Source organism: Rhinopithecus roxellana, chromosome 10 (assembly GCF_007565055.1).
Source record: "Rhinopithecus roxellana isolate Shanxi Qingling chromosome 10, ASM756505v1, whole genome shotgun sequence".
NCBI lineage: Eukaryota > Metazoa > Chordata > Mammalia > Primates > Cercopithecidae > Rhinopithecus > Rhinopithecus roxellana.
The window spans coordinates 115158651-115176807 of record NC_044558.1 but is presented as its reverse complement, the minus strand read 5'-3'; the positions used below and the strand labels follow the sequence as shown (position 1 = coordinate 115176807).

Below are 18157 nucleotides of genomic sequence, written 5' to 3'. Positions count from 1 at the left end.
TCAGTCTTCTTCAACCTAGAAGAATTCTTCTATCTTTCCTTATCTTTCATGATCTCAATATTTTTGAAGATTTTATGCCAGTTATTTTGCAGGATTCTCAGTTTGGGTTTGTGTAATTGTTTCCTTATGTTTGGCCAGGGATATCACAGATACCACCTTATGGTGCTGTGTTCCTTTCACAGCATCATATCAGAAGACACATAATGTCAATTTGTCCCATTATTTGTGATGTTCACTTTTATCTCTGGTCAGAGTCAGGCAGGTATATTTAAAATAAACTTGAGGTTAAACACCACCATTTGGAATATGAGGGTTGCTTTGCTCCATCTCTGCATGAGAAGATGAAAAAAAGAAGACAGGTGAAAAGAAAAGTGCAAAACAGTATACAACTGAGGGCAACAGTTTTCTCAGTTTAATAATTTCCTCGATTATGAACGGGAAAAAAAATTTTTCTGTCTTCTAACAGAAAAGGGTGTGCTAATGACAGACACATTCAGGAAGTATCACATTTGCTATTAAACAGATTATGAAACATGTTTATGCAGTATCAAACCATAAGATTACTCTAGGTCATGTTTCTTTTTCCTTTTCTTTTTTTTTTTTTTTTTGAGACAGAGTCTCACTCTGTTGCCAGGCTGGCGTGTAGTGGCATGATCTCAGCTCACTGCAACCTCCACCTCCCGGGTTCAAGTGATTCTCCTGCCTCAGCCTCCTGAGTAGCTGGGACTACAGATGCACGCCACCATGCCCAGCTAATTTTTGTATTTTTAGTAGAGATGGGGTTTCACCATGTTGGCCAGGATGGTCTCGATCTCTTGACCTCGTGATCTGCCCACCTTGGCCTCCCAAAGTGCTAGGATTACAGGCATGAGCCACAGCGCCTGGCCTCTAGGTCATGTTTCTAATGCTTACTCAGGTATCCATTTGCATGATTTTTTTTTAACCTCTGAAGTTATCCACTGTAATCCAAACATTAAGAGTGCATAAATTGCAAATGGATCAGAGAAATGCCAACTCGGGGCTAGAAATTCAAATTCTGGAGAAGCCATTTCAAAGGAAGTGGCACATTGTGGAAACCAGGCAGATGGCCTTATCCAGAATACTCAGAATCTCTATGCAGCAGCTGCTCAGGCAGGAATCTGATTAAAAGAGGGATGGCTCAGGGTGGTCTTAAAGCTATGTCAGAGGCAGGACACTTTTTAAATTTCAGTTATATACAACAAATCGATCGAAGTAGCAACATTCTCAAAATATGATTTCACATCCACTTCATATAGTACTGAGACAATGTCCATTATACGTATCGAAGAATAGTATTACTATTATCATATATATATATATTTTTGAGATGGAATCTCGCTCTGTTGCCCAAGCTAGAGTGCAGTGGCGCTATCTAGGCTCACTGCAAGCTCCGCCTCCCGGGTTCACACCATTCTCCTGCCTCTGCCTCCCGAGTAGCTGGGACTACAGGCGCCTGCCACAACGCCCGGCAATTTTTTTTTTTCTGTAGTTTTAGTAGAGACGGGGTTTCACCATGTTCGCCAGGATGGTCTCGATCTCCTGACCTCGTGATCCACCCGCCTTGGTCTCCCAAAGTGCTGGGATTACAGGCGTGAGCCACCGTGCCCAGTGTGGATTACCAATTTTAAATACATAGATGCATATTAATCGATAGAGATAAACATATAAGTAAAAGTTTTGACAAAACATGGGGACTTTTTTTCCTTCTAAATGTATGATTAATAGCTTCCAATATCAATATATATGCCAAATACATTGGAAACACTGCACCGATGAGGAAATTGGTTGAATATAACCAATCTGCTATTGTGAGTCTCTTAGATTTCTTTCTAACTGCCTGCTCTTACACACGGTCCAGCCAGTGAACATTCAGGCACAGTTCCTTAATCATTTCCTTAAGAAAAATTCCCAGAAGTGGTGTTGCCAAGTGAAAGTTTATGCATATTTAAGTTTTCTTTCTTTCCTGATTTCCTTGCCCTTAAATTATACCTGTTCTGGCCAAGCATGGTGGCTTACTTTGGGAAGCCGAGGTAGGCTGATCACTTGAGGTCAGGAGTTTGAGACCAGCCTGGCCAACGTGGCAAAATTCTGCCTTTACTAAAAATACAAAAATTAGCCAAGTGTGGTGGTGTACACCTGTAATCCTGGCTACTCAGGAGGCTGAGGCAGAAGAATTGCTTGAATCCAGGAGGCGGAGGTTGCAGTGAGCTGAGCTCACGCTGCTGGGCACTCCAGCCTGGGCAACAGAGCCAGATTCTGTCTCAAAAGAAAGAAAAAAAAAGTTATACCTGTTCATCTATTTCATATGTCCTAATAGTCATATACCATTTCCCTCGTTGGCTCATTCTTTTACACTTTCAGACTGCGCACCCTCTGCTGATGGCATTGCTTCCTATTTTGGTGAGAAAATAGATGCCACTGGAAGTTTCCGAAATCCCCACCAATCTTTCTACCCACCTTCCAGTATCTGTGGTCTTAAGCCTTGCCTCCCCTTCTCTTGACATGGAAGAACTGGCTTCACTTTGAGCACTGGATCCCAGCCCCCTTTGCCTACCTAAGGGCGTAGCTCCAGCAAGTCTCTTTTTAATTTTATTTTATTTTGGTGAATTTCTCTTTCTTGCACCATCAATTTTTTTCTTCTTTTTCTTCTGTGGTTCATTGTCATCAGCATACAGCTTTCATTTCTTCCATCTACAAATAGACAAGCTGGGCTTAATGGCTGTCACCTATAGTCCCAGCTACTTGGGAGGCTGAGGCAGAAAGATCACATGAGTACAGGAATTTGAGACTAGCCTGGGCAACACAGCAAGACACCATGTCAACACCAAAACAAAACCCGAACAGACAAAACCCTTCTCTAGGCCCCATTTCCATTTTCAACTACAGAGTCACTTCTCTTTGCAGAAAAACCCCTAGAAAGTGCTGTTTTCATTCATTGCTTCCAGTTCCACCCATTCTTTGTTAAACTCACTCCAATCAGATTTTCTTTTCTTTTCTTTTCTTTCTTTCTTTTCTTTTCTTTTTTTTTTTTTTTTTTTTTTTTTTTTTTTTTGAGACGGAGTCTGGCACTGTCACTCGGGCTGGAATGCAATGGCGCAGTCTCGGCTCACTGCAAGCCGCCTTCTGGGTTCACTCAATTCTCCTGCCTCAGCCTCCTGAGTAGCTGGGATTACAGGTGCCCGCCACCACGCCTGGCTAATTTTTTTGTATTTTTAGTAGAGACAGGGTTTCACCTTGTTAGCCAGGATGGTCTCGATCTCCTGACCATGTGATCCGCCCGCCTAGGCCTCTGAAAGTGTTGGGCGTGAGCCACCGTGCCCGGCCTACTTCCAATCAGACTTTCACCTGCACACTCCACAAGAACCTTTTTTGTCAAGGTCACCAATGTCCTCCCCACTGCTGTAGCGAATGGACAACTTTCAATCTTGTCTTACATAACCAATCAACAGCAGGTGACACAGATCATCAACCCTCTTCCTTGGAAGATTTGTTTCACTGAGCTGCAGAACACTACAAGCTGGGGATTGTCCTTTTCCTTCACCTTCTTTCTCAGCATCCCTTGCTGGCTCCTCCTTATCTGCATGGTCTTAACTCTAGAGTGCTCCAGGTGGCCAGGTTTGAACACTTCACTGTTTAAACTCAGTCTTTCAGTTATCTCCTCCAGTCTCTTGGTTTTAATATCATAGATATGTTAACAAACTCCATAATGCAATTCTATAGCCCCGACCTCCTTCTCTGCTTTCTTTTTCCTATATCAATATGTATTTTTTGTTGGAGTCATTTTATTTTATTTTATTTTACTTTACTTTATTTTATTTTATTTTAGACAATGTCTGTTGCCCAGGCTGGACTGCAGTGGCACAATCTCAGCTCACTGCAACCTCTGCCTCCGGGGCTCTGGTGATCCTCCTACCTCAGCCCCCTGTGTAGCTGAGACCACAGGCATTGCCACCACACCCAGCTAATTTTTGTATATTTAGTAGAGATGGGGTTTCACCATGTTGGCCAGGCTAGTCTCGAACTGCTGACCTCAAGTGAACCGCCTACCTCTGCCTCCCCAAGTGATGGAATCAAAGGCGTGAGCCACCGCACCCGGCCTGGAGTCATTTTATACATAGTTGTTTAGCCTACTTTAAATTTTTTTTATATACATGCAGTTTAGACTTTAAATGCACACATCCTAAATAACCTTTCAGAAATATCGTATTACCTCTTGCTGGCAGTGTATAAGAGTCAAATTTTGACTCCCCAGTACATGGCCATACCAGATTTTTTATTTTATTTTATTTTTTTGGTATATAATCCAAACAAAGCGTATTAAGTTTGAAAAGTTTGAATCTGATCTTGAAATCTTTCTTTTTCTTTTTCTTTTTGGAGATGGAGTCTTGCCCTGTTGCCCAGGCTAGAATACACTGGCACGATCTCAGCTCACTGCAACCTCCACCTCCCGGGTTCATGCGATTCTCCTGCCTCAGCCTCCTGAGTAGCTGGGATTACAGGCACCCGCCATCATGCCTGGCTAATTTTTTTTTATTTTTAGTAGATAGAGTGTTTCACCATGTTGGCCAGGCTGGTCTCAAACTCCTGACCTCAGGTGATCCGCCCGCCTTGGCTTCCCAAAGTGCTGGGATTGCAGGCATGAGCCACCACGCCCAACCTGATCTTGAAATCTTTCTTAGTAGCCTTTATTTTCAGCATCTTCGCAAATTTCCCTGTCATCTTGATCATTTGTCAGTACACACACACACACGCACACACACACACAAACACACACATCTCCTTTTTCTTTAATAATTGCAGGGATTCAAGAGAATGAAAATCTTTCCTCTTCAGAAAATTATTTTTTTATTTTTTATTTTATTTTATTTTTTTTTGAGACGGAGTCTTACTCTGTCGCCGGGGCTGGAGTGCAGTGGCTGGATCTCAGCTCACTGCAAGCCCCGCCTCCCGGGTTCACGCCATTCTCCTGCCTCAGCCTCCCAGGGTAGCTGGGACTACAGGCGCCCGGCACCTCGCCCGGCTAGTTTTTTGTATTTTTTAGTAGAGACGGGGTTTCACAGTGTTAGCCAGGATGGTCTCGATCTCCTGACCTCGTGATCCGCCCGCCTCGGCCTCCCAAAGTGCTGGGATTACAGGCTTGAGCCACCGCGCCCGGCCCAGAAAATTATTGAATGATCTTGCTAGAGAAAATTTCTGGAATCTGAGAAGCCATCTCATTAAAACCAAGCAATCTTAATTGTTTGAATTAGGGTTTGTGAATTGGCCTAATGTAAACACAAGCCGCCATTCCCTGGTGGATATTTAGAGGACTGTCATGAACTGTTGCTGCCCCATACAGTCAGCTGGTTGTGCACTGCATGGCTCCAGGTGGAACACCATTTACACGCAGACCACAATGAGAAGTCTCTCCCTGGAGTTGGGTAGCGCGACAACCCCCAAAAATGTCTGGCTGGATTAATTCAATTTTATGAATCATTTCTCGGATATTTTCTTTTCTAGTTCTGTTCTCTCTCTCTCTCTCTCTCTCTCTCTCTCTCTCTCTCTCTCTCTGTGTATATATATATATATGTGTGTGTATATATATATTGAGAGAGAGAGAGAGACGGAGTCTTGCTCTGTCACCCAGGCGGGAGTGCAGTGGCACGATCTCAGCTCACTGCAACCTCTGCCTCCCCAGTTCAAGCGATTCTCCTGCCTCAGCCTCCTGAGTAGCTGGGACTACAGGCACGTGCCACCACACCCGGCTAAGTTTTGTATTTTTAGTAGAGACGGGATTTGGTCATATTGGTCAGGCTGGTCTCGAACTTCTGACCTCATGATCTGCCCGCCTTGGCCTCCCAAAGTGCTGGGATTACAGGCATGAGCCATAGCGCCCGGCCTACTCTCCCCATATATTAAGCATTTGTCTAAGAAAAGAAGACTCTATTGTGATAGTCAGTGTGTAAAAATTATCCTTTTAGTCCCCCTCTCCCACAGACAAAGTGGGGATGCAAGACATTTGGTCTAGGAAAATGACCAAATATGCCGTCGAATGAGTTTGCTGACAGGACTCTACAGAGCAAGTTTGAAAGGAAAGCAAACAGGTGACCTTTGAAACCCGTGGCACCTCTGGGCCGGGCGCGCTGGCTCACGCCTGTAATCCCAGCACTTTGGGAGGCCGAGGCAGGCGGATCACGAGGTCAGGAGATTGAGTCCATCCTGGCTAACGCGATGAAACCCCGTCTCTACTAAAAATACAAAAAAAAAAGAAAAATATTTGCCGGTCGTGGTGGTGGGCACCTGTGGTCTTAGCTACTGGGGAGGCTGAGGCAGGAGAATGGCGTGAACCCAGAAGGTGGAGGTTGCAGTGAGCCGAGATCGCACCACTGTACTCCAGCCTGGGCGACAGAGTGAGACTCCGTCTCAAAAAACCAAAGAAAAGAAACCCATGGCACCTCTGGTGGGACAGGCAGCATTTGCAATGCCTCTTCAGACCCTTCTGCCCTTCCTGTTTACTCTCTCCCCCAAATCACCTGCTCACACCTCATGATTTATGTGATGGGCCTTATGTATTTAAATCTAGTTGTTTCTCATTATTGTTAGAACTTTTCAAACATTTTTTAAACCTGAGAATCTCTTTCTTCCAAACCAGGAATACAGCAAACTGTCATACAAAATGTTAAAACAGATCAAGGCAGAGCTGCTCTGTAAGCCTTTTAAAATTGGAATTAAAAACCTTGCACTTCTTATGGAATACACTTAAAAGCCTCTCCTTTTCCTCCCAGCCCCACCCTGACCTCTGGTAGATTCTCCCAGAGAGGAGAGTGAGGCCCTTGCCTAGGTACAAAATTTTAGAGGGAGGCAGGGGGAAGTGGCACCAAAAAATTCAGTAGCTAAGATAAAGACTATTTTAATGCAGTATTTTATTTATTTATTTATATTTTTTCGAGATGGAGTCTTGCTCTGTCGCCCAGGCTGGAGTACAGTGGCGCGAACTCGGCTCACTGCAACCTCTGCCTCCCAGGTTTAAGTGAGTCTCCTGCCTCAGCCTCCTGAGTGGCTGGGATTACAGGCATGTGCCACCACACCAAGCTAATTTTTGTATTTTAGTGAAGACGGGGCTTCACCATGTTGGCCAGGCTGGTCTCGAACTCCTGACCTGATGATCCACTCGCCTCAGCCTCCCAAAGTTCTGGGATTACAGGCATGAGCCACTGTGCCCAGCCTGCAATATTTTAAATACAAAACTTCACGTGAATGAATTATTAAAATATTAATGACAGGATCAGCAATAGTGTCTTACTGAGCCATACTGGAGCCTGAACCAAAAGGAAAAATTAGTAATGCTAATGATACTGTCTTTATCTTTATAATATTCTTTGATTACTGAGTTTTTGGCATCCCTTTAAATTTAGGGCTCAAAGTGAGTGACTCCCTCTCCTTAACTGAATTTTGGCTCTCACACTATCCTTTACATTCATCACTCTGTGTTGTTGTACAGCTGAATATTTCTTTTCTCTCATTCCCTCTTAGAATGCATGCTCCCTGAGTGCCAGGACCATATCATACTCATCTTTGCATCTCCAACATATGTTACTTCTCTGGCTTCAGCTTGCTCATCTGTGAAATGAAAAACTGGGTAATCTTGAATGTACTGCAATATCTGTCTATAGAAATCTATCTATGGAAGTTCAAGTCACCCCAAACTTTATCTGCCTGGTGGTTGATGGTATCAATGAGGCAGCCACAAGAGTGCTGGTATTTTGCAACAGATTAGAGAGCTGTGTTCAGTAAAGCTAAGGGGTTATCTGTAAAATACACTCTTGGATGGATAATTGCTTTAAACTTCCATTTTGCTGGGACTGTACTTAAAAAGCCGTTTTGAGGGTTCTCTCTCCAGTAATGCTGTCCTGGTTGGGAAATTCAGGCATCGTCCTTTAATTAGGTCAAATATGTTAAGAAATACCTTCCCCCTTCTCCTTCCTTTCCTGTTGGACTGGTTGTCTTAAAATGTGGGGAAAGGCCATGAAGTATTGAAAAACATTTATGTTTTCTTATCATCCTTTGTGTGTAATTATGAGGGAAGAAATGTCTGAAAAGAGTGAAGCAGTTCATTGCAGGCATAAAAAGAAATGCATCGAGCACCTACTGTCTACCTACTATGTCCAGCCCCCTGTGGGAACAACAGCATATCAGACAAGGTTTCTGTTCTTGAAAGAGTTCTTGAGTTTTCTGTTCTTGAGTTTTCAAGACCCTTCTGGGAATGCAAACATAAACAAAGAAAAGCCAGACGTTGGTTTTATAGCCAATTGCCAAGATCATAAGAACATGAAGTCAGAATCGTGGAAGAAGAGGAGAAAGCAAATTACCTTTAGGTGCCTACCATGTGACGACTTGAAAACATTACATGTCTTTTTTTTTTTTTTTTTTTTGAGACAGAGTTTCGCTCTTGTCGCCCAGGCTGGAGTGCAATGGCGTGATCCTGGCTCACTGCAACCTCCGCCTCTCAAGTTCAAGTGATTCTCCTACCTCAGCCTCTTAAGTAGCTGGGATTATAGGCACACACCACCACGCCCAGCTAATTTTTGTATTTTTAGTAGAGACGGGGTTTCACCATGTTGGCCGGGATGATCTCAATCTCTTGACCTCATAATCCGCCCACCTCAGCCTCCCAAAGTGCTGGGATTACAGGCAAAAGCCACCTCACCCGGCGTACATGTCTTTTTTATATGAAAACATGTCCTCACTGTCTTTTGAGTTAAGTACTAATATTAATATCTCAGATAGAATAATAAGGACACAGGGACTTGTAGTTAAGGTCATTCACGAATATTATTTGCTTTCCCAAAGCATTTGCATAAAGTTATTCTAATATGTTTGAAATGGGTAACTGGTACTATTTAGTTTAACTATTTAGTTTAGTACTAATATGGGTAGTATTTAGTTTAACTCCATTAGGAAGTATTGCTCGTCTTTCTTCCTCCTCAGTGGTACAGCCTTGGGTTTGGAAGTGGCTATTACTTAACCATCTCCTCCATGTGGGGTTTGCTTGTTAGGACACCGGTGACCAGAATTTGGAAACTCTAGTTGGGGAATTTAAACAGGCCATTAATTTCATTTTCACACTCAAATATGATTTAGGCCCTGCTATTGGGCCATCGGAAACAAAGTTCCCATGTATTTTATTTGTTAGTTCTAAAAGCTTTGTGTTCAGTGACCAGTTTTTCCCAGCTGGCTTCATGCTCCAGGATTGTCCTTTCTTCTTTCCAAAGGCAGGCTAGATTCCAGCTGTTTCCATTAAGGAGGTCTCAGGTGAAAGCTGCCTCCCTAATTTTAAAGCCATAACCTTGAAATGATGGCTTTGGAGCAACAGAGCCTGTAAAACTGGCTTGGTGCTTTTTTTCTATCTCTTTTGGTTTGTTTGTTTGTTTGTTTGTTTGTTTGTTTGTTTGTTTTCAATTTACCCTGTTGTTCTACCTCTCCTCCCTCCTCCATCCCTGACCCCAGGCAGTGCGGGAGGGATTGGGATTTAACCATCCATGAAAGATCTGGCAGCCTTGAAATGTGGAGGTCTATTTACCTAAAAGTCAAATATGAGTCTGTAAACAAAGCACACACACCCACCCTCAACCTCAACCTGGATCCGATCTTCTCATTGTGAAGCAAAGGAACTCAACAAAACAAAACTTTTTAAGGCTCATGAGGTCCACTAAGTATTTCCACCACTAAAGAAAGTCACATGACTCAAGAGAGGACAGTGAGTTGCCCAGCAGTGGCAACTTTTGAGGCAGGGACCACATCAATAAAAGTATCCACCACATCAATTTTAAGATCTTAATTTTTAAAAATGATTACTTTATGTTTCTGCGGGATGAGGAGAAAATCCATTCCATACTTGCTTAGTGAACTTTTAAAAATTATCCAATGAAATCTTAATAGAAATATTGGTGCAGAGCTCTTTGAATGTAAAACTTAAATCACCATACCAAAGGCTAAGAATATGAAATAGTGGAAGGATGGCATGTGACGGGCTTGTGGAACTTCTGGGTAAGTGGTTTGGATGGTTTCTGCCCTTAGGCAGTACATGTGTGCTTTGAGGTAGACCTGCGTGTCTTCCTGGGTCTATCCTGACAGCTGATAAAAGGCTTGCAGCTGAGAGCCTTACATATCTTTCCATGGCCACACAGTCTTGTTAACACACAGTGGGCAGAGAGGCCTGGAGGTGGTCAGTGAGTCAGCAGTGTGTTTCCCAGGATGGTGAAACACAACTCTTTAAAACGCTCTGGGGACTGTAACTGATCCAAGGGGAAGAAAGCAAAATAAGTAGAAAATATGGTTCCTGGAAGAGCTTATAATTCAATTGTAGCAAAAGAACCCAAATACAGGGAACTTCTCATGAAGTGAAAGTCACGAATACACCCAAGCATACCATGGCACGCAGGGCCATCTCAACTCTTCATGGATTACACTATCTACCATCTCTATCTCCCCTACCTTCCTCTACTTGAAAATCCAGCTCAAGCATCAGCTTTTTCAGGAAGCCTTCTGACACCCCAGAGAAAGAATATCTTGTCCTCATACTTCTGCATGCCTATCTCGACCATTGCCCTTATCACAGTTTATTAGGATGTTTTTTCATGTGAACTGTGACCTCCATGAGGGCAGTGACTGGGGTTTACTCATCAGTGTAGCCCCAGCACCAAGCCTAATGCCAGGCACAAGTAAACACACGGTCATAGTGAGCAAATCAGTCAACAATAACTGCTGAAGGTTTACAGTGACAAGGAATGACCGTAAGGTCATCAGGCATAGCTCAGATGAGTTGAGTTTTGAATGAAGTTTGAAGGAAGTAGAACTAATTGCATTGGTAGGAAGAAGATTGGGAGTATCATTTATGGGAAATGTCAGTAGCTGCCTTGAGCTGATTCTCATGGAACATTGTACAGGGGATTTTAATGAGAAATGGAATTAATAAAAGAGGAAAGAGGATAGTTGGAGGACTGAAAGCACTTTGTATTCTGGACTTGATAGGCAGACTGTAATTCTTTCCACTACTGAAGATGAGAGGGTGGGCCAATGCCAGCAGTGCCCTGATCAAATTCTCACCAGAGAATCTATATTTGGCTTATTTAAATCCCAAAGTGCTTTTAGTTTAATGCAGCATTTCCTTCATTTCCTGTCTGAAATCCTTACACATATTTCAGTGGTAGCTGTGGGTTATTTCCACAAACTATGGTAAACCTGCCCCCGCAGAGGTCCAAGCCAACTCAAGTTTTTCCTTAAGGCTGCAACTTTCTTATCTTCAAGTGACCTTAATCTCACATTTATTATGACTCCAGCATCATTTCTCGTGTATTCTCGTGTAGTAAAAAGCCCTTACTTGAGTCCTGCAATCACAGCAGCACCATCAGGAAGAGGAAATGAGCAGAGTTGTTAAGCAGAACACGCTGTACCTTTTTAAACATTAACCATTGTTCAGGTCTGTGGACCGGGCTGCTGAAAGCAATGGTAGGAATCAGGAATTACATGCCAAAAAAAAAAAAAAAAAAAAAAAAACTACCTATGGAAAATTTTAGCATTCCCTTAATCTGTCTTGGTCTCCAAAGTTATATGGGCTTTTATTTTTAAAGACATAGAAGTATAGTTAAGCTGACTTATCTCTTATCTAAAAATAACTATCTGACCCATGTCATGCTCAGAAGAGGACAGTCATGCTGTCTGACAGCATTTAAGTTGGTTTGACTTCACGCTATTAGAATATCACTATGGAAGTACTTTGTGTTCTATGAGGAACTTTGTCTTAGCAATTAGAAGGAACTTAATAATCTTTGCTATTTGCTGCCATAGCCTAGACATATAATGTGTTAGCAATGATTTTTATAATTCGTGAATAACTTTGTGTTGCTCTCTTGATTTTGTTTTTCTATAAATGTGGATCATGGAAACCAGCATTTAAATGATTCTATTAGAAATGTGGCTGGCTGGGTGCAGTGGCTCACGCCTGTAATCGTAGCACTTTGGTAGGCCGAGGCGAGTAGATCACCTGAGGTCAGGAGTTTGAGACCAGCCTGATCAACATGGAGAAACCCCAACTCTACTAAAAATACAAAATTAGCCGGGCATGGTGGCACACATCTGTAATCTCAGTTACTCGGGAGGCTGAGGTAGGAGAATCACTTGAACCTGGGAGGCAGAGGTTCTGGTGAGCCAAGATCGTGCCATTGCACTCCAGGCTGGGCAACAAGAGTGAAACTCCATCTCAAAAAACAAAACAAAAAAAAAATTATTAGGGTAGTACTGTTGACACAATGGTATTTCTAATAACAAATTCTGGAAACAAACTAAATCTTAACTCTAGGGAAATGGTTTAATGTAAGCAACAATATAACTATTCTGTGTAGTATTAGAGTGCTGGTAGAAATGAAAATTTTTGAAAAGAAAACTTGTAACCCTGAAAAAGCTTGTGATGATGTCAGGCAAAAGTGTTATAATACTAAATTATATATACGGTTTGGTTGCTGCCATGTTAAAGGAGGAATGTTATTCACAGAGACAAAAAAGAACCTAAGGAAAAAACGTACCAATATTTTGATAGTAGTTAAGGTGGAATAATTATGGACATTTTTTCTTCTTTTCTCGTAGAAATAGGAAATGTTTTCTGCATTTTCTATGCCACTTTTATATGGAAAATGTAAACATAATTTTGAAAGAAAAAGAAGAGGCCGGGGGCAGTGGCTCATGCCTGTAATACCAGCACTTTGGGAGGCTGCAGTGGGCAGATCACGAGGTCAGGAGATTAGACCATCCTGGCCAACGTGGTGAAACCCCATCTCTACTAAAAATACAAGAAAATTTAGCTGGGCGTGGTGGTATGCACCTGTAGTTCCAGCTACTTGGGAGGCTGAGGCAGCAGAATCGCTTGAACCAGGGAGGCGGAGGTTGCAGTGAGCTGAGATTGCACCACGGCACTCTAACCTGGCGACAGAGTGACACTCTGGCTCAAAAAAATAATAATAATAAAAATAAATAAAGAGAAAACAGTAATGTTTATAGCATTATCCTTGGTTAATGAGATAATGGTGATATTTATTTAGATGGTTCTTACTTTCAAAAATTTCTACCGTAAACATGTATAACTGCTTTTTATTTTAAAAATTTCTAAACATAGCAAAGGGACAGGTGTGGTGGCTCACACTTGTAACCCCAGTACTCTGGGAGGCCAAGGTGGGAGGACTGCTTGAGCTCAGGAGTTTGAGACCAGCCTGGGCAGCATGCCAAAACCTCATCTCTAAAAAAAAAAAAAAAAAAAAAAAAAAAAGAGAGAGAGAAACAAAAATTAGCTGGGTGTGGTGGTGTGTGCCTGTAGTCCCAGCTACTCGGGAGGTCAAGAGGTAGGAGGATTACCTCTGGGAGGTCAAGGCTGCAGTGGGCTGCGTTTCAGCCACTGTACTCCAGCCTGGGAGATACAGCAAGACCCTGTTTAAAAATAGTAATAATAATAATAATAAAACAAAGGACATTTGGTAGTAAAACCCGTAAAATTCATGTCTCTTTCCAGACCCCAATGGTGCAGAAGACTCCTTGGAAGATCCTATTGGGTCAAATATGAAAAGATCTCTGTGGAATTCCTCAAACTCACGTTTGGCCCAAATGATGGATTGCTTGACAGTGCCACTGTTACGGTAGTAATGCAGACTGGGAATAATAATAACAATCATGAAAGTGTGGCCATTTAACTTGAATGCTGGTTTGATTTGCCGAAAGGCAGAAGTTTTCTATGTCGGTTAGATGTAAACGGCACAGTTTGGCAGGCCACACTGTGAGGACAGACGTGGAATAAGAGATGCACTTGTCACACATATCATGACAGAAACACATTTACTGGGAAGGCGACTGTCATTCAGAATTATAAAAGGCCTGGATGTTGGGAAATTTTTCCCTTCGAAGTCCCCTATGAAGTTTTCAGAAACAGCTTTCCCCAGTTTTTTCACCTCTAGACCATCTCTGTATTGAGGGGTCTCTCCGTATTTACCCTGTCTGCCTGCTTGCTCTGTTTCTCTTCTTCTTCTCCCCACCACTCTTAGCTCTCTTAGGTATCTTGCTTCTTGCTTATTTGTTCCCACAATTCTACTGAGATGTCCTGACATCTCTGGCTGCAAGGCACTATTAGCAGATGGTTCCCATCTTGTTTTAAACAATCCTCTTTTAGTGTCTACTTTGCATAGTTCCTGGGCTCCATTAGCTTTAATTATCCAGCAGGAGAGCCACCCAGACAATTTCTGGTGGGATAAAATTGGACCTTTCCAGGGAATAACAACAAAATAAAAATAAATTTAAACCCTGAAAGAGCATTAAGTTCTTGGTTCTGCACAAATCAGGAGAGATTATTTGCAAACCTCAGGATTAATAATCAATGAATTAGAAAGAATTCCTGATCCTATTAGAAATGCTAATCTCGTGAGAACAGAGAGAACGATTTGTGAGAGGAGCTGAGCTGCCAGGCTGTGCCTGTCTCCACTGTCCTGCTGTGTGAGAAAGGAGGGAAAGGGCGAAAGGAAAGAACATTTTCTTTATATCTACTGTATTCCAGACATTGAGCAAGGGACTCTCACACACTCCCTCTAGCTAGTCCTCACAGCAATCCTTCAAGGTAGTATTATGATCAGCCTTGTTCCTGATGAAAAACCGGAAGATCAGCAAGATTAAGTAGGCTGACCTGGGCCACACATCCAGGAAGTGGCAAATTTGGACGCGGGGGACGTGAATGCAGGACTTTGTAAGCCCAAAGGTCATCACTTTCTCATTACAGCAGTTGCAGAGCTTAGTTAAGTAGCTGGCAGCAATGTCTCAAGTTATTAAAGGCTGAAAAGCAAGGTACAGATCATCTTCTTAGAGGCTGGCCTCTTGCTGTCATGGCCCCAGGACTCATTCCCACACTGACTGTATCTCATATGCCTGAGATGAGAAGTCACATTATCCCGGATTTTCTCCAGGGAGTCATACCTGTAAGTCTCAGAATTGATGGTCACTGCCCTAAAGCTAACTGACTACCCTATGTTGTTTGGGTAGGGGCTGAAATCGTTCCTCAGCACCCATTTGTTCTCTGCATAATATCCCATTAAAATACATAAACTAAAAGGTAACACCTGAAACTCCTTTGTTATCCACTATCTTGGCGGAAGGTAATTAGGCAATGTCCAGAGGCCATGTGCTTGAGTGGAGAGCCAGGTAGATGAGTTCCAGAAGAGAAATTCTCCTTTGTCACATCAGCCCTCACCTCTTGTTCAGCCCTGTCTTTATGTTTCAATTTTCCTCTTGGTAAAATGCCAATAAAAACAGGACACTGGGTACAGGGATCTAAACCAACCATGATTTGAAACCTGAAATGGATTCAAATTACTGATTTTGCAGAATCATGAGATTAACTTTTGACTTTTTTTTTTTTTTTTTTTTCCTGAGACAGGGTCTCACTCTGTCAACCAGGCTGGAGTGTAGTGGCACAATCTGGGCTCACTGCAAGCTCTGCCTCCCAGGCTCAAACCATCCTCCCACCTCAGCCTCCAGAGTAGCTGAGACTACAGGTGTGCACCACCATACCTAGCTAATTTTTGTATTTTTTGTAGAGACAGGGTTTCACCATGTTGCACAGGCTGGTCTCAAATTCCTGAGCTCAAGCGATCCTCCTGCCTTGGCCTCTCAAAGGATTGGGATTACAGGTGTGACATTTATTTTTTAATAAGCATTTAATTTTAGAATAGTTTAGATCTGTAGGAAAGTTGTGAATATAGGTTTCGATATATTGCACATCTAGTTTGCTTATTGTCAACATCCTATATTATGTATACTTGTCACAATTAAGGAACCAAAATTGATACATTACTATTGACTGCAGACCATACTTTATTCAGATTGCCTTGGTCTCTCCCCAGCATCCTGTTCCTGGAACAGGAAAGGTCAATAGTAATGTATCAATAGGATACTGCGTTCCATTTAGTCGTTATGTCTCTTTAGGCTTCTCTGGACTGTGACAGTTTCCAGACTTTCCTGGTTTGGGATGACCTTGAGGAGAACTAGTGAAGTAATCTGTAGAATGTTTTTCAATTTGGGTTTATCTAATGTTCTTCTTGTGGTTAGACAGGAGTTATGGGTTTTTGGAAGCACAACTACAGAGGTAAAGTGCCCTTCTCATCACACTGTATCAAGCACACATGACTTATCACTGTGATTTAACATTTACTTTTATGGAAAATAAATCATGTGAAGATAAGCCAGTCTGAACCGGAATTGGACCCGTACATTTTCTAAAATGATTAAACTGGCACAAAATCAGATTGCCAAACTGTCTTGAAACAACAAACTAATGTTTCATTCAGTTTAAGTCCACAGTTGTAAGGTTTGTGTAAGTGTCTTTGCAGAAAATATTTGGAGTTCCTTAGAGAAAACAGCTGCCTGAAATATAGAATGTAGTTAGGATGCCATGTATGAATAATTTTACTGAACTGAGAGCGAGCAAGTGCTCAGTCATTGCACAATACCAGCTGTAAAACCCTGCCTGTTTCACCTCCAGGCCAAAAATCCCCGGAAGACAATATTAGCAATGAACCAGACTTTCACATTTCCTGCCTCCCCTGAATTCATAACATTTCTAAATGCTGGGCTGCTCCTTAGGAGCCTGTACCATTCATTGCCTTATAGGGAAAGCGCTGGCAGAATCACTTTTCATTTGTATTGCATGAGAACATCTTCATTTCAATGATTTAACCCTGATTAAATTTAGCCGTCAGCCTTTAAAGTTCTCTGAGAAGCACTCAAACTCAGATAGGGAAGAAGCACGCCAGCAGGTTCTCTGCAATCCTTTCCCTCCTACCTTCATGCAAGCTCCTTTCCAAGCAGCTGGGTGAGGCCTGGCATCATTCAGAGAGCAATCCTTTGCCAAGCTTGGAGGTGCTTAGTTTGAATGGATCCTCCCACCCTTGCAGTCCTGCTGGGGAAAGCAGTGGGAGCTCCCTGCGCCCCTGCCACTTTTGCATCTTTCTAGTTTAAATTGCTTCCTTCACTTTCTCGCTTCTCAGATAAATGCAGCCTGTGGCTTTTGGTTTTGATTTGATTTTTATTTTTAAAAATTTGGGATTCTTTCTATTTTTGCTTTCTTACCAAACCATCTTATATTTTTCCTCTTCCTGTTTTGGCCCTCCCGCCCCCAGCCCTATTGTGTTTATTGAACACCCAAGGTTAAACACTGGGACTGTTTCCCCTACTGAGTGTCTTTTTGTGTGCTCTCTGCTGCCTTCTTGCTATTCCAATGTGTGCAGGCGGAGGGGGACAGGAATGGGGATGCAGTTGCACAGCATTCCTCTCTGGAGAGGGCCAAAGTAAGCCCATATGGAGGTGGCACACACAGTTCCACAGACCTCCTCTCACACCCCTTTTTATTTATTCTTTTAACAACCCCAAGGGTGTCATTGATGCAAATTGTGTGTTAGAGTTTTCATCTTGTGCCTTCTGTGTGCTCACCATCCAGAAAACTAAGCAGAACAACTAAATGACCTAAAAACAGGTTCCTGGAATTCTTGAAGTGGGTTATGGCAGATAGCACTGCCTTCTGTTTTATCAGTATCCTGATAAAAGGGGAAGATGGTATTTTGTAATCATGTCCATGTGCTCCAGGCTGGATTGATTATCAGGGCCAATCTTAGATGTTACACAATCCCCAACTACTTTGATCTGCTGTGTCCTAGTCAGTATACCCAGCTGGATAAATAACTTTAGTCGAAGCACAGCTTCCTGGGCAAATGTTAAAAATTGATAATGTCCTACATTTTCTGGAAGCACAGGTGCTTCAGATCAACAGGGCTAATCTTGTTGAAACAACTAATGCTAAGCCTTTTTATAAGACAAAGAGCTTTTGTGTTTACAGGTTCAGATTTGGGAGGAAAAAGTAATTTTCTTGGAGCTAAAAATGTTTCCTTTAGAACTAATGGATTATTAACATTCAGTGTGGTTTATTGAACTCAAAAAAAAGAAGAAAAGAAGAAAACCAACCAAAACAAAAGTAATAAAACCTGCACTATTACTGTCAGCTTATTACAACAGTTAACTTCTTGCTTATGAGTTTTTCAAAGATGACTCCCCTGGAAGCTTCAGACAAATTTATTGT

At 42.3% G+C, this 18157-nt stretch overlaps 1 protein-coding gene across 3 annotated transcripts in view; it reads left to right on the top strand.

Annotated features, from left to right (window-relative positions):
• Positions 1–13713, top strand: part of LOC104662548 (POC1 centriolar protein homolog B) — a 138298-nt gene extending 124585 nt beyond the window's left edge. The window contains exon 13 of one of the 3 annotated variants that reach the window (XM_030939773.1): positions 13559–13713. The gene's annotated coding sequence lies outside the window, so the exon portion shown is untranslated. Of the gene's footprint in view, positions 1–7533; positions 7636–13558 lie in introns of those variants that run through there. The other 2 variants (XM_030939774.1, XM_010363579.2) reach the window with 2 other exon arrangements.
• The last annotated feature ends 4444 nt before the right edge of the window (positions 13714–18157 follow it).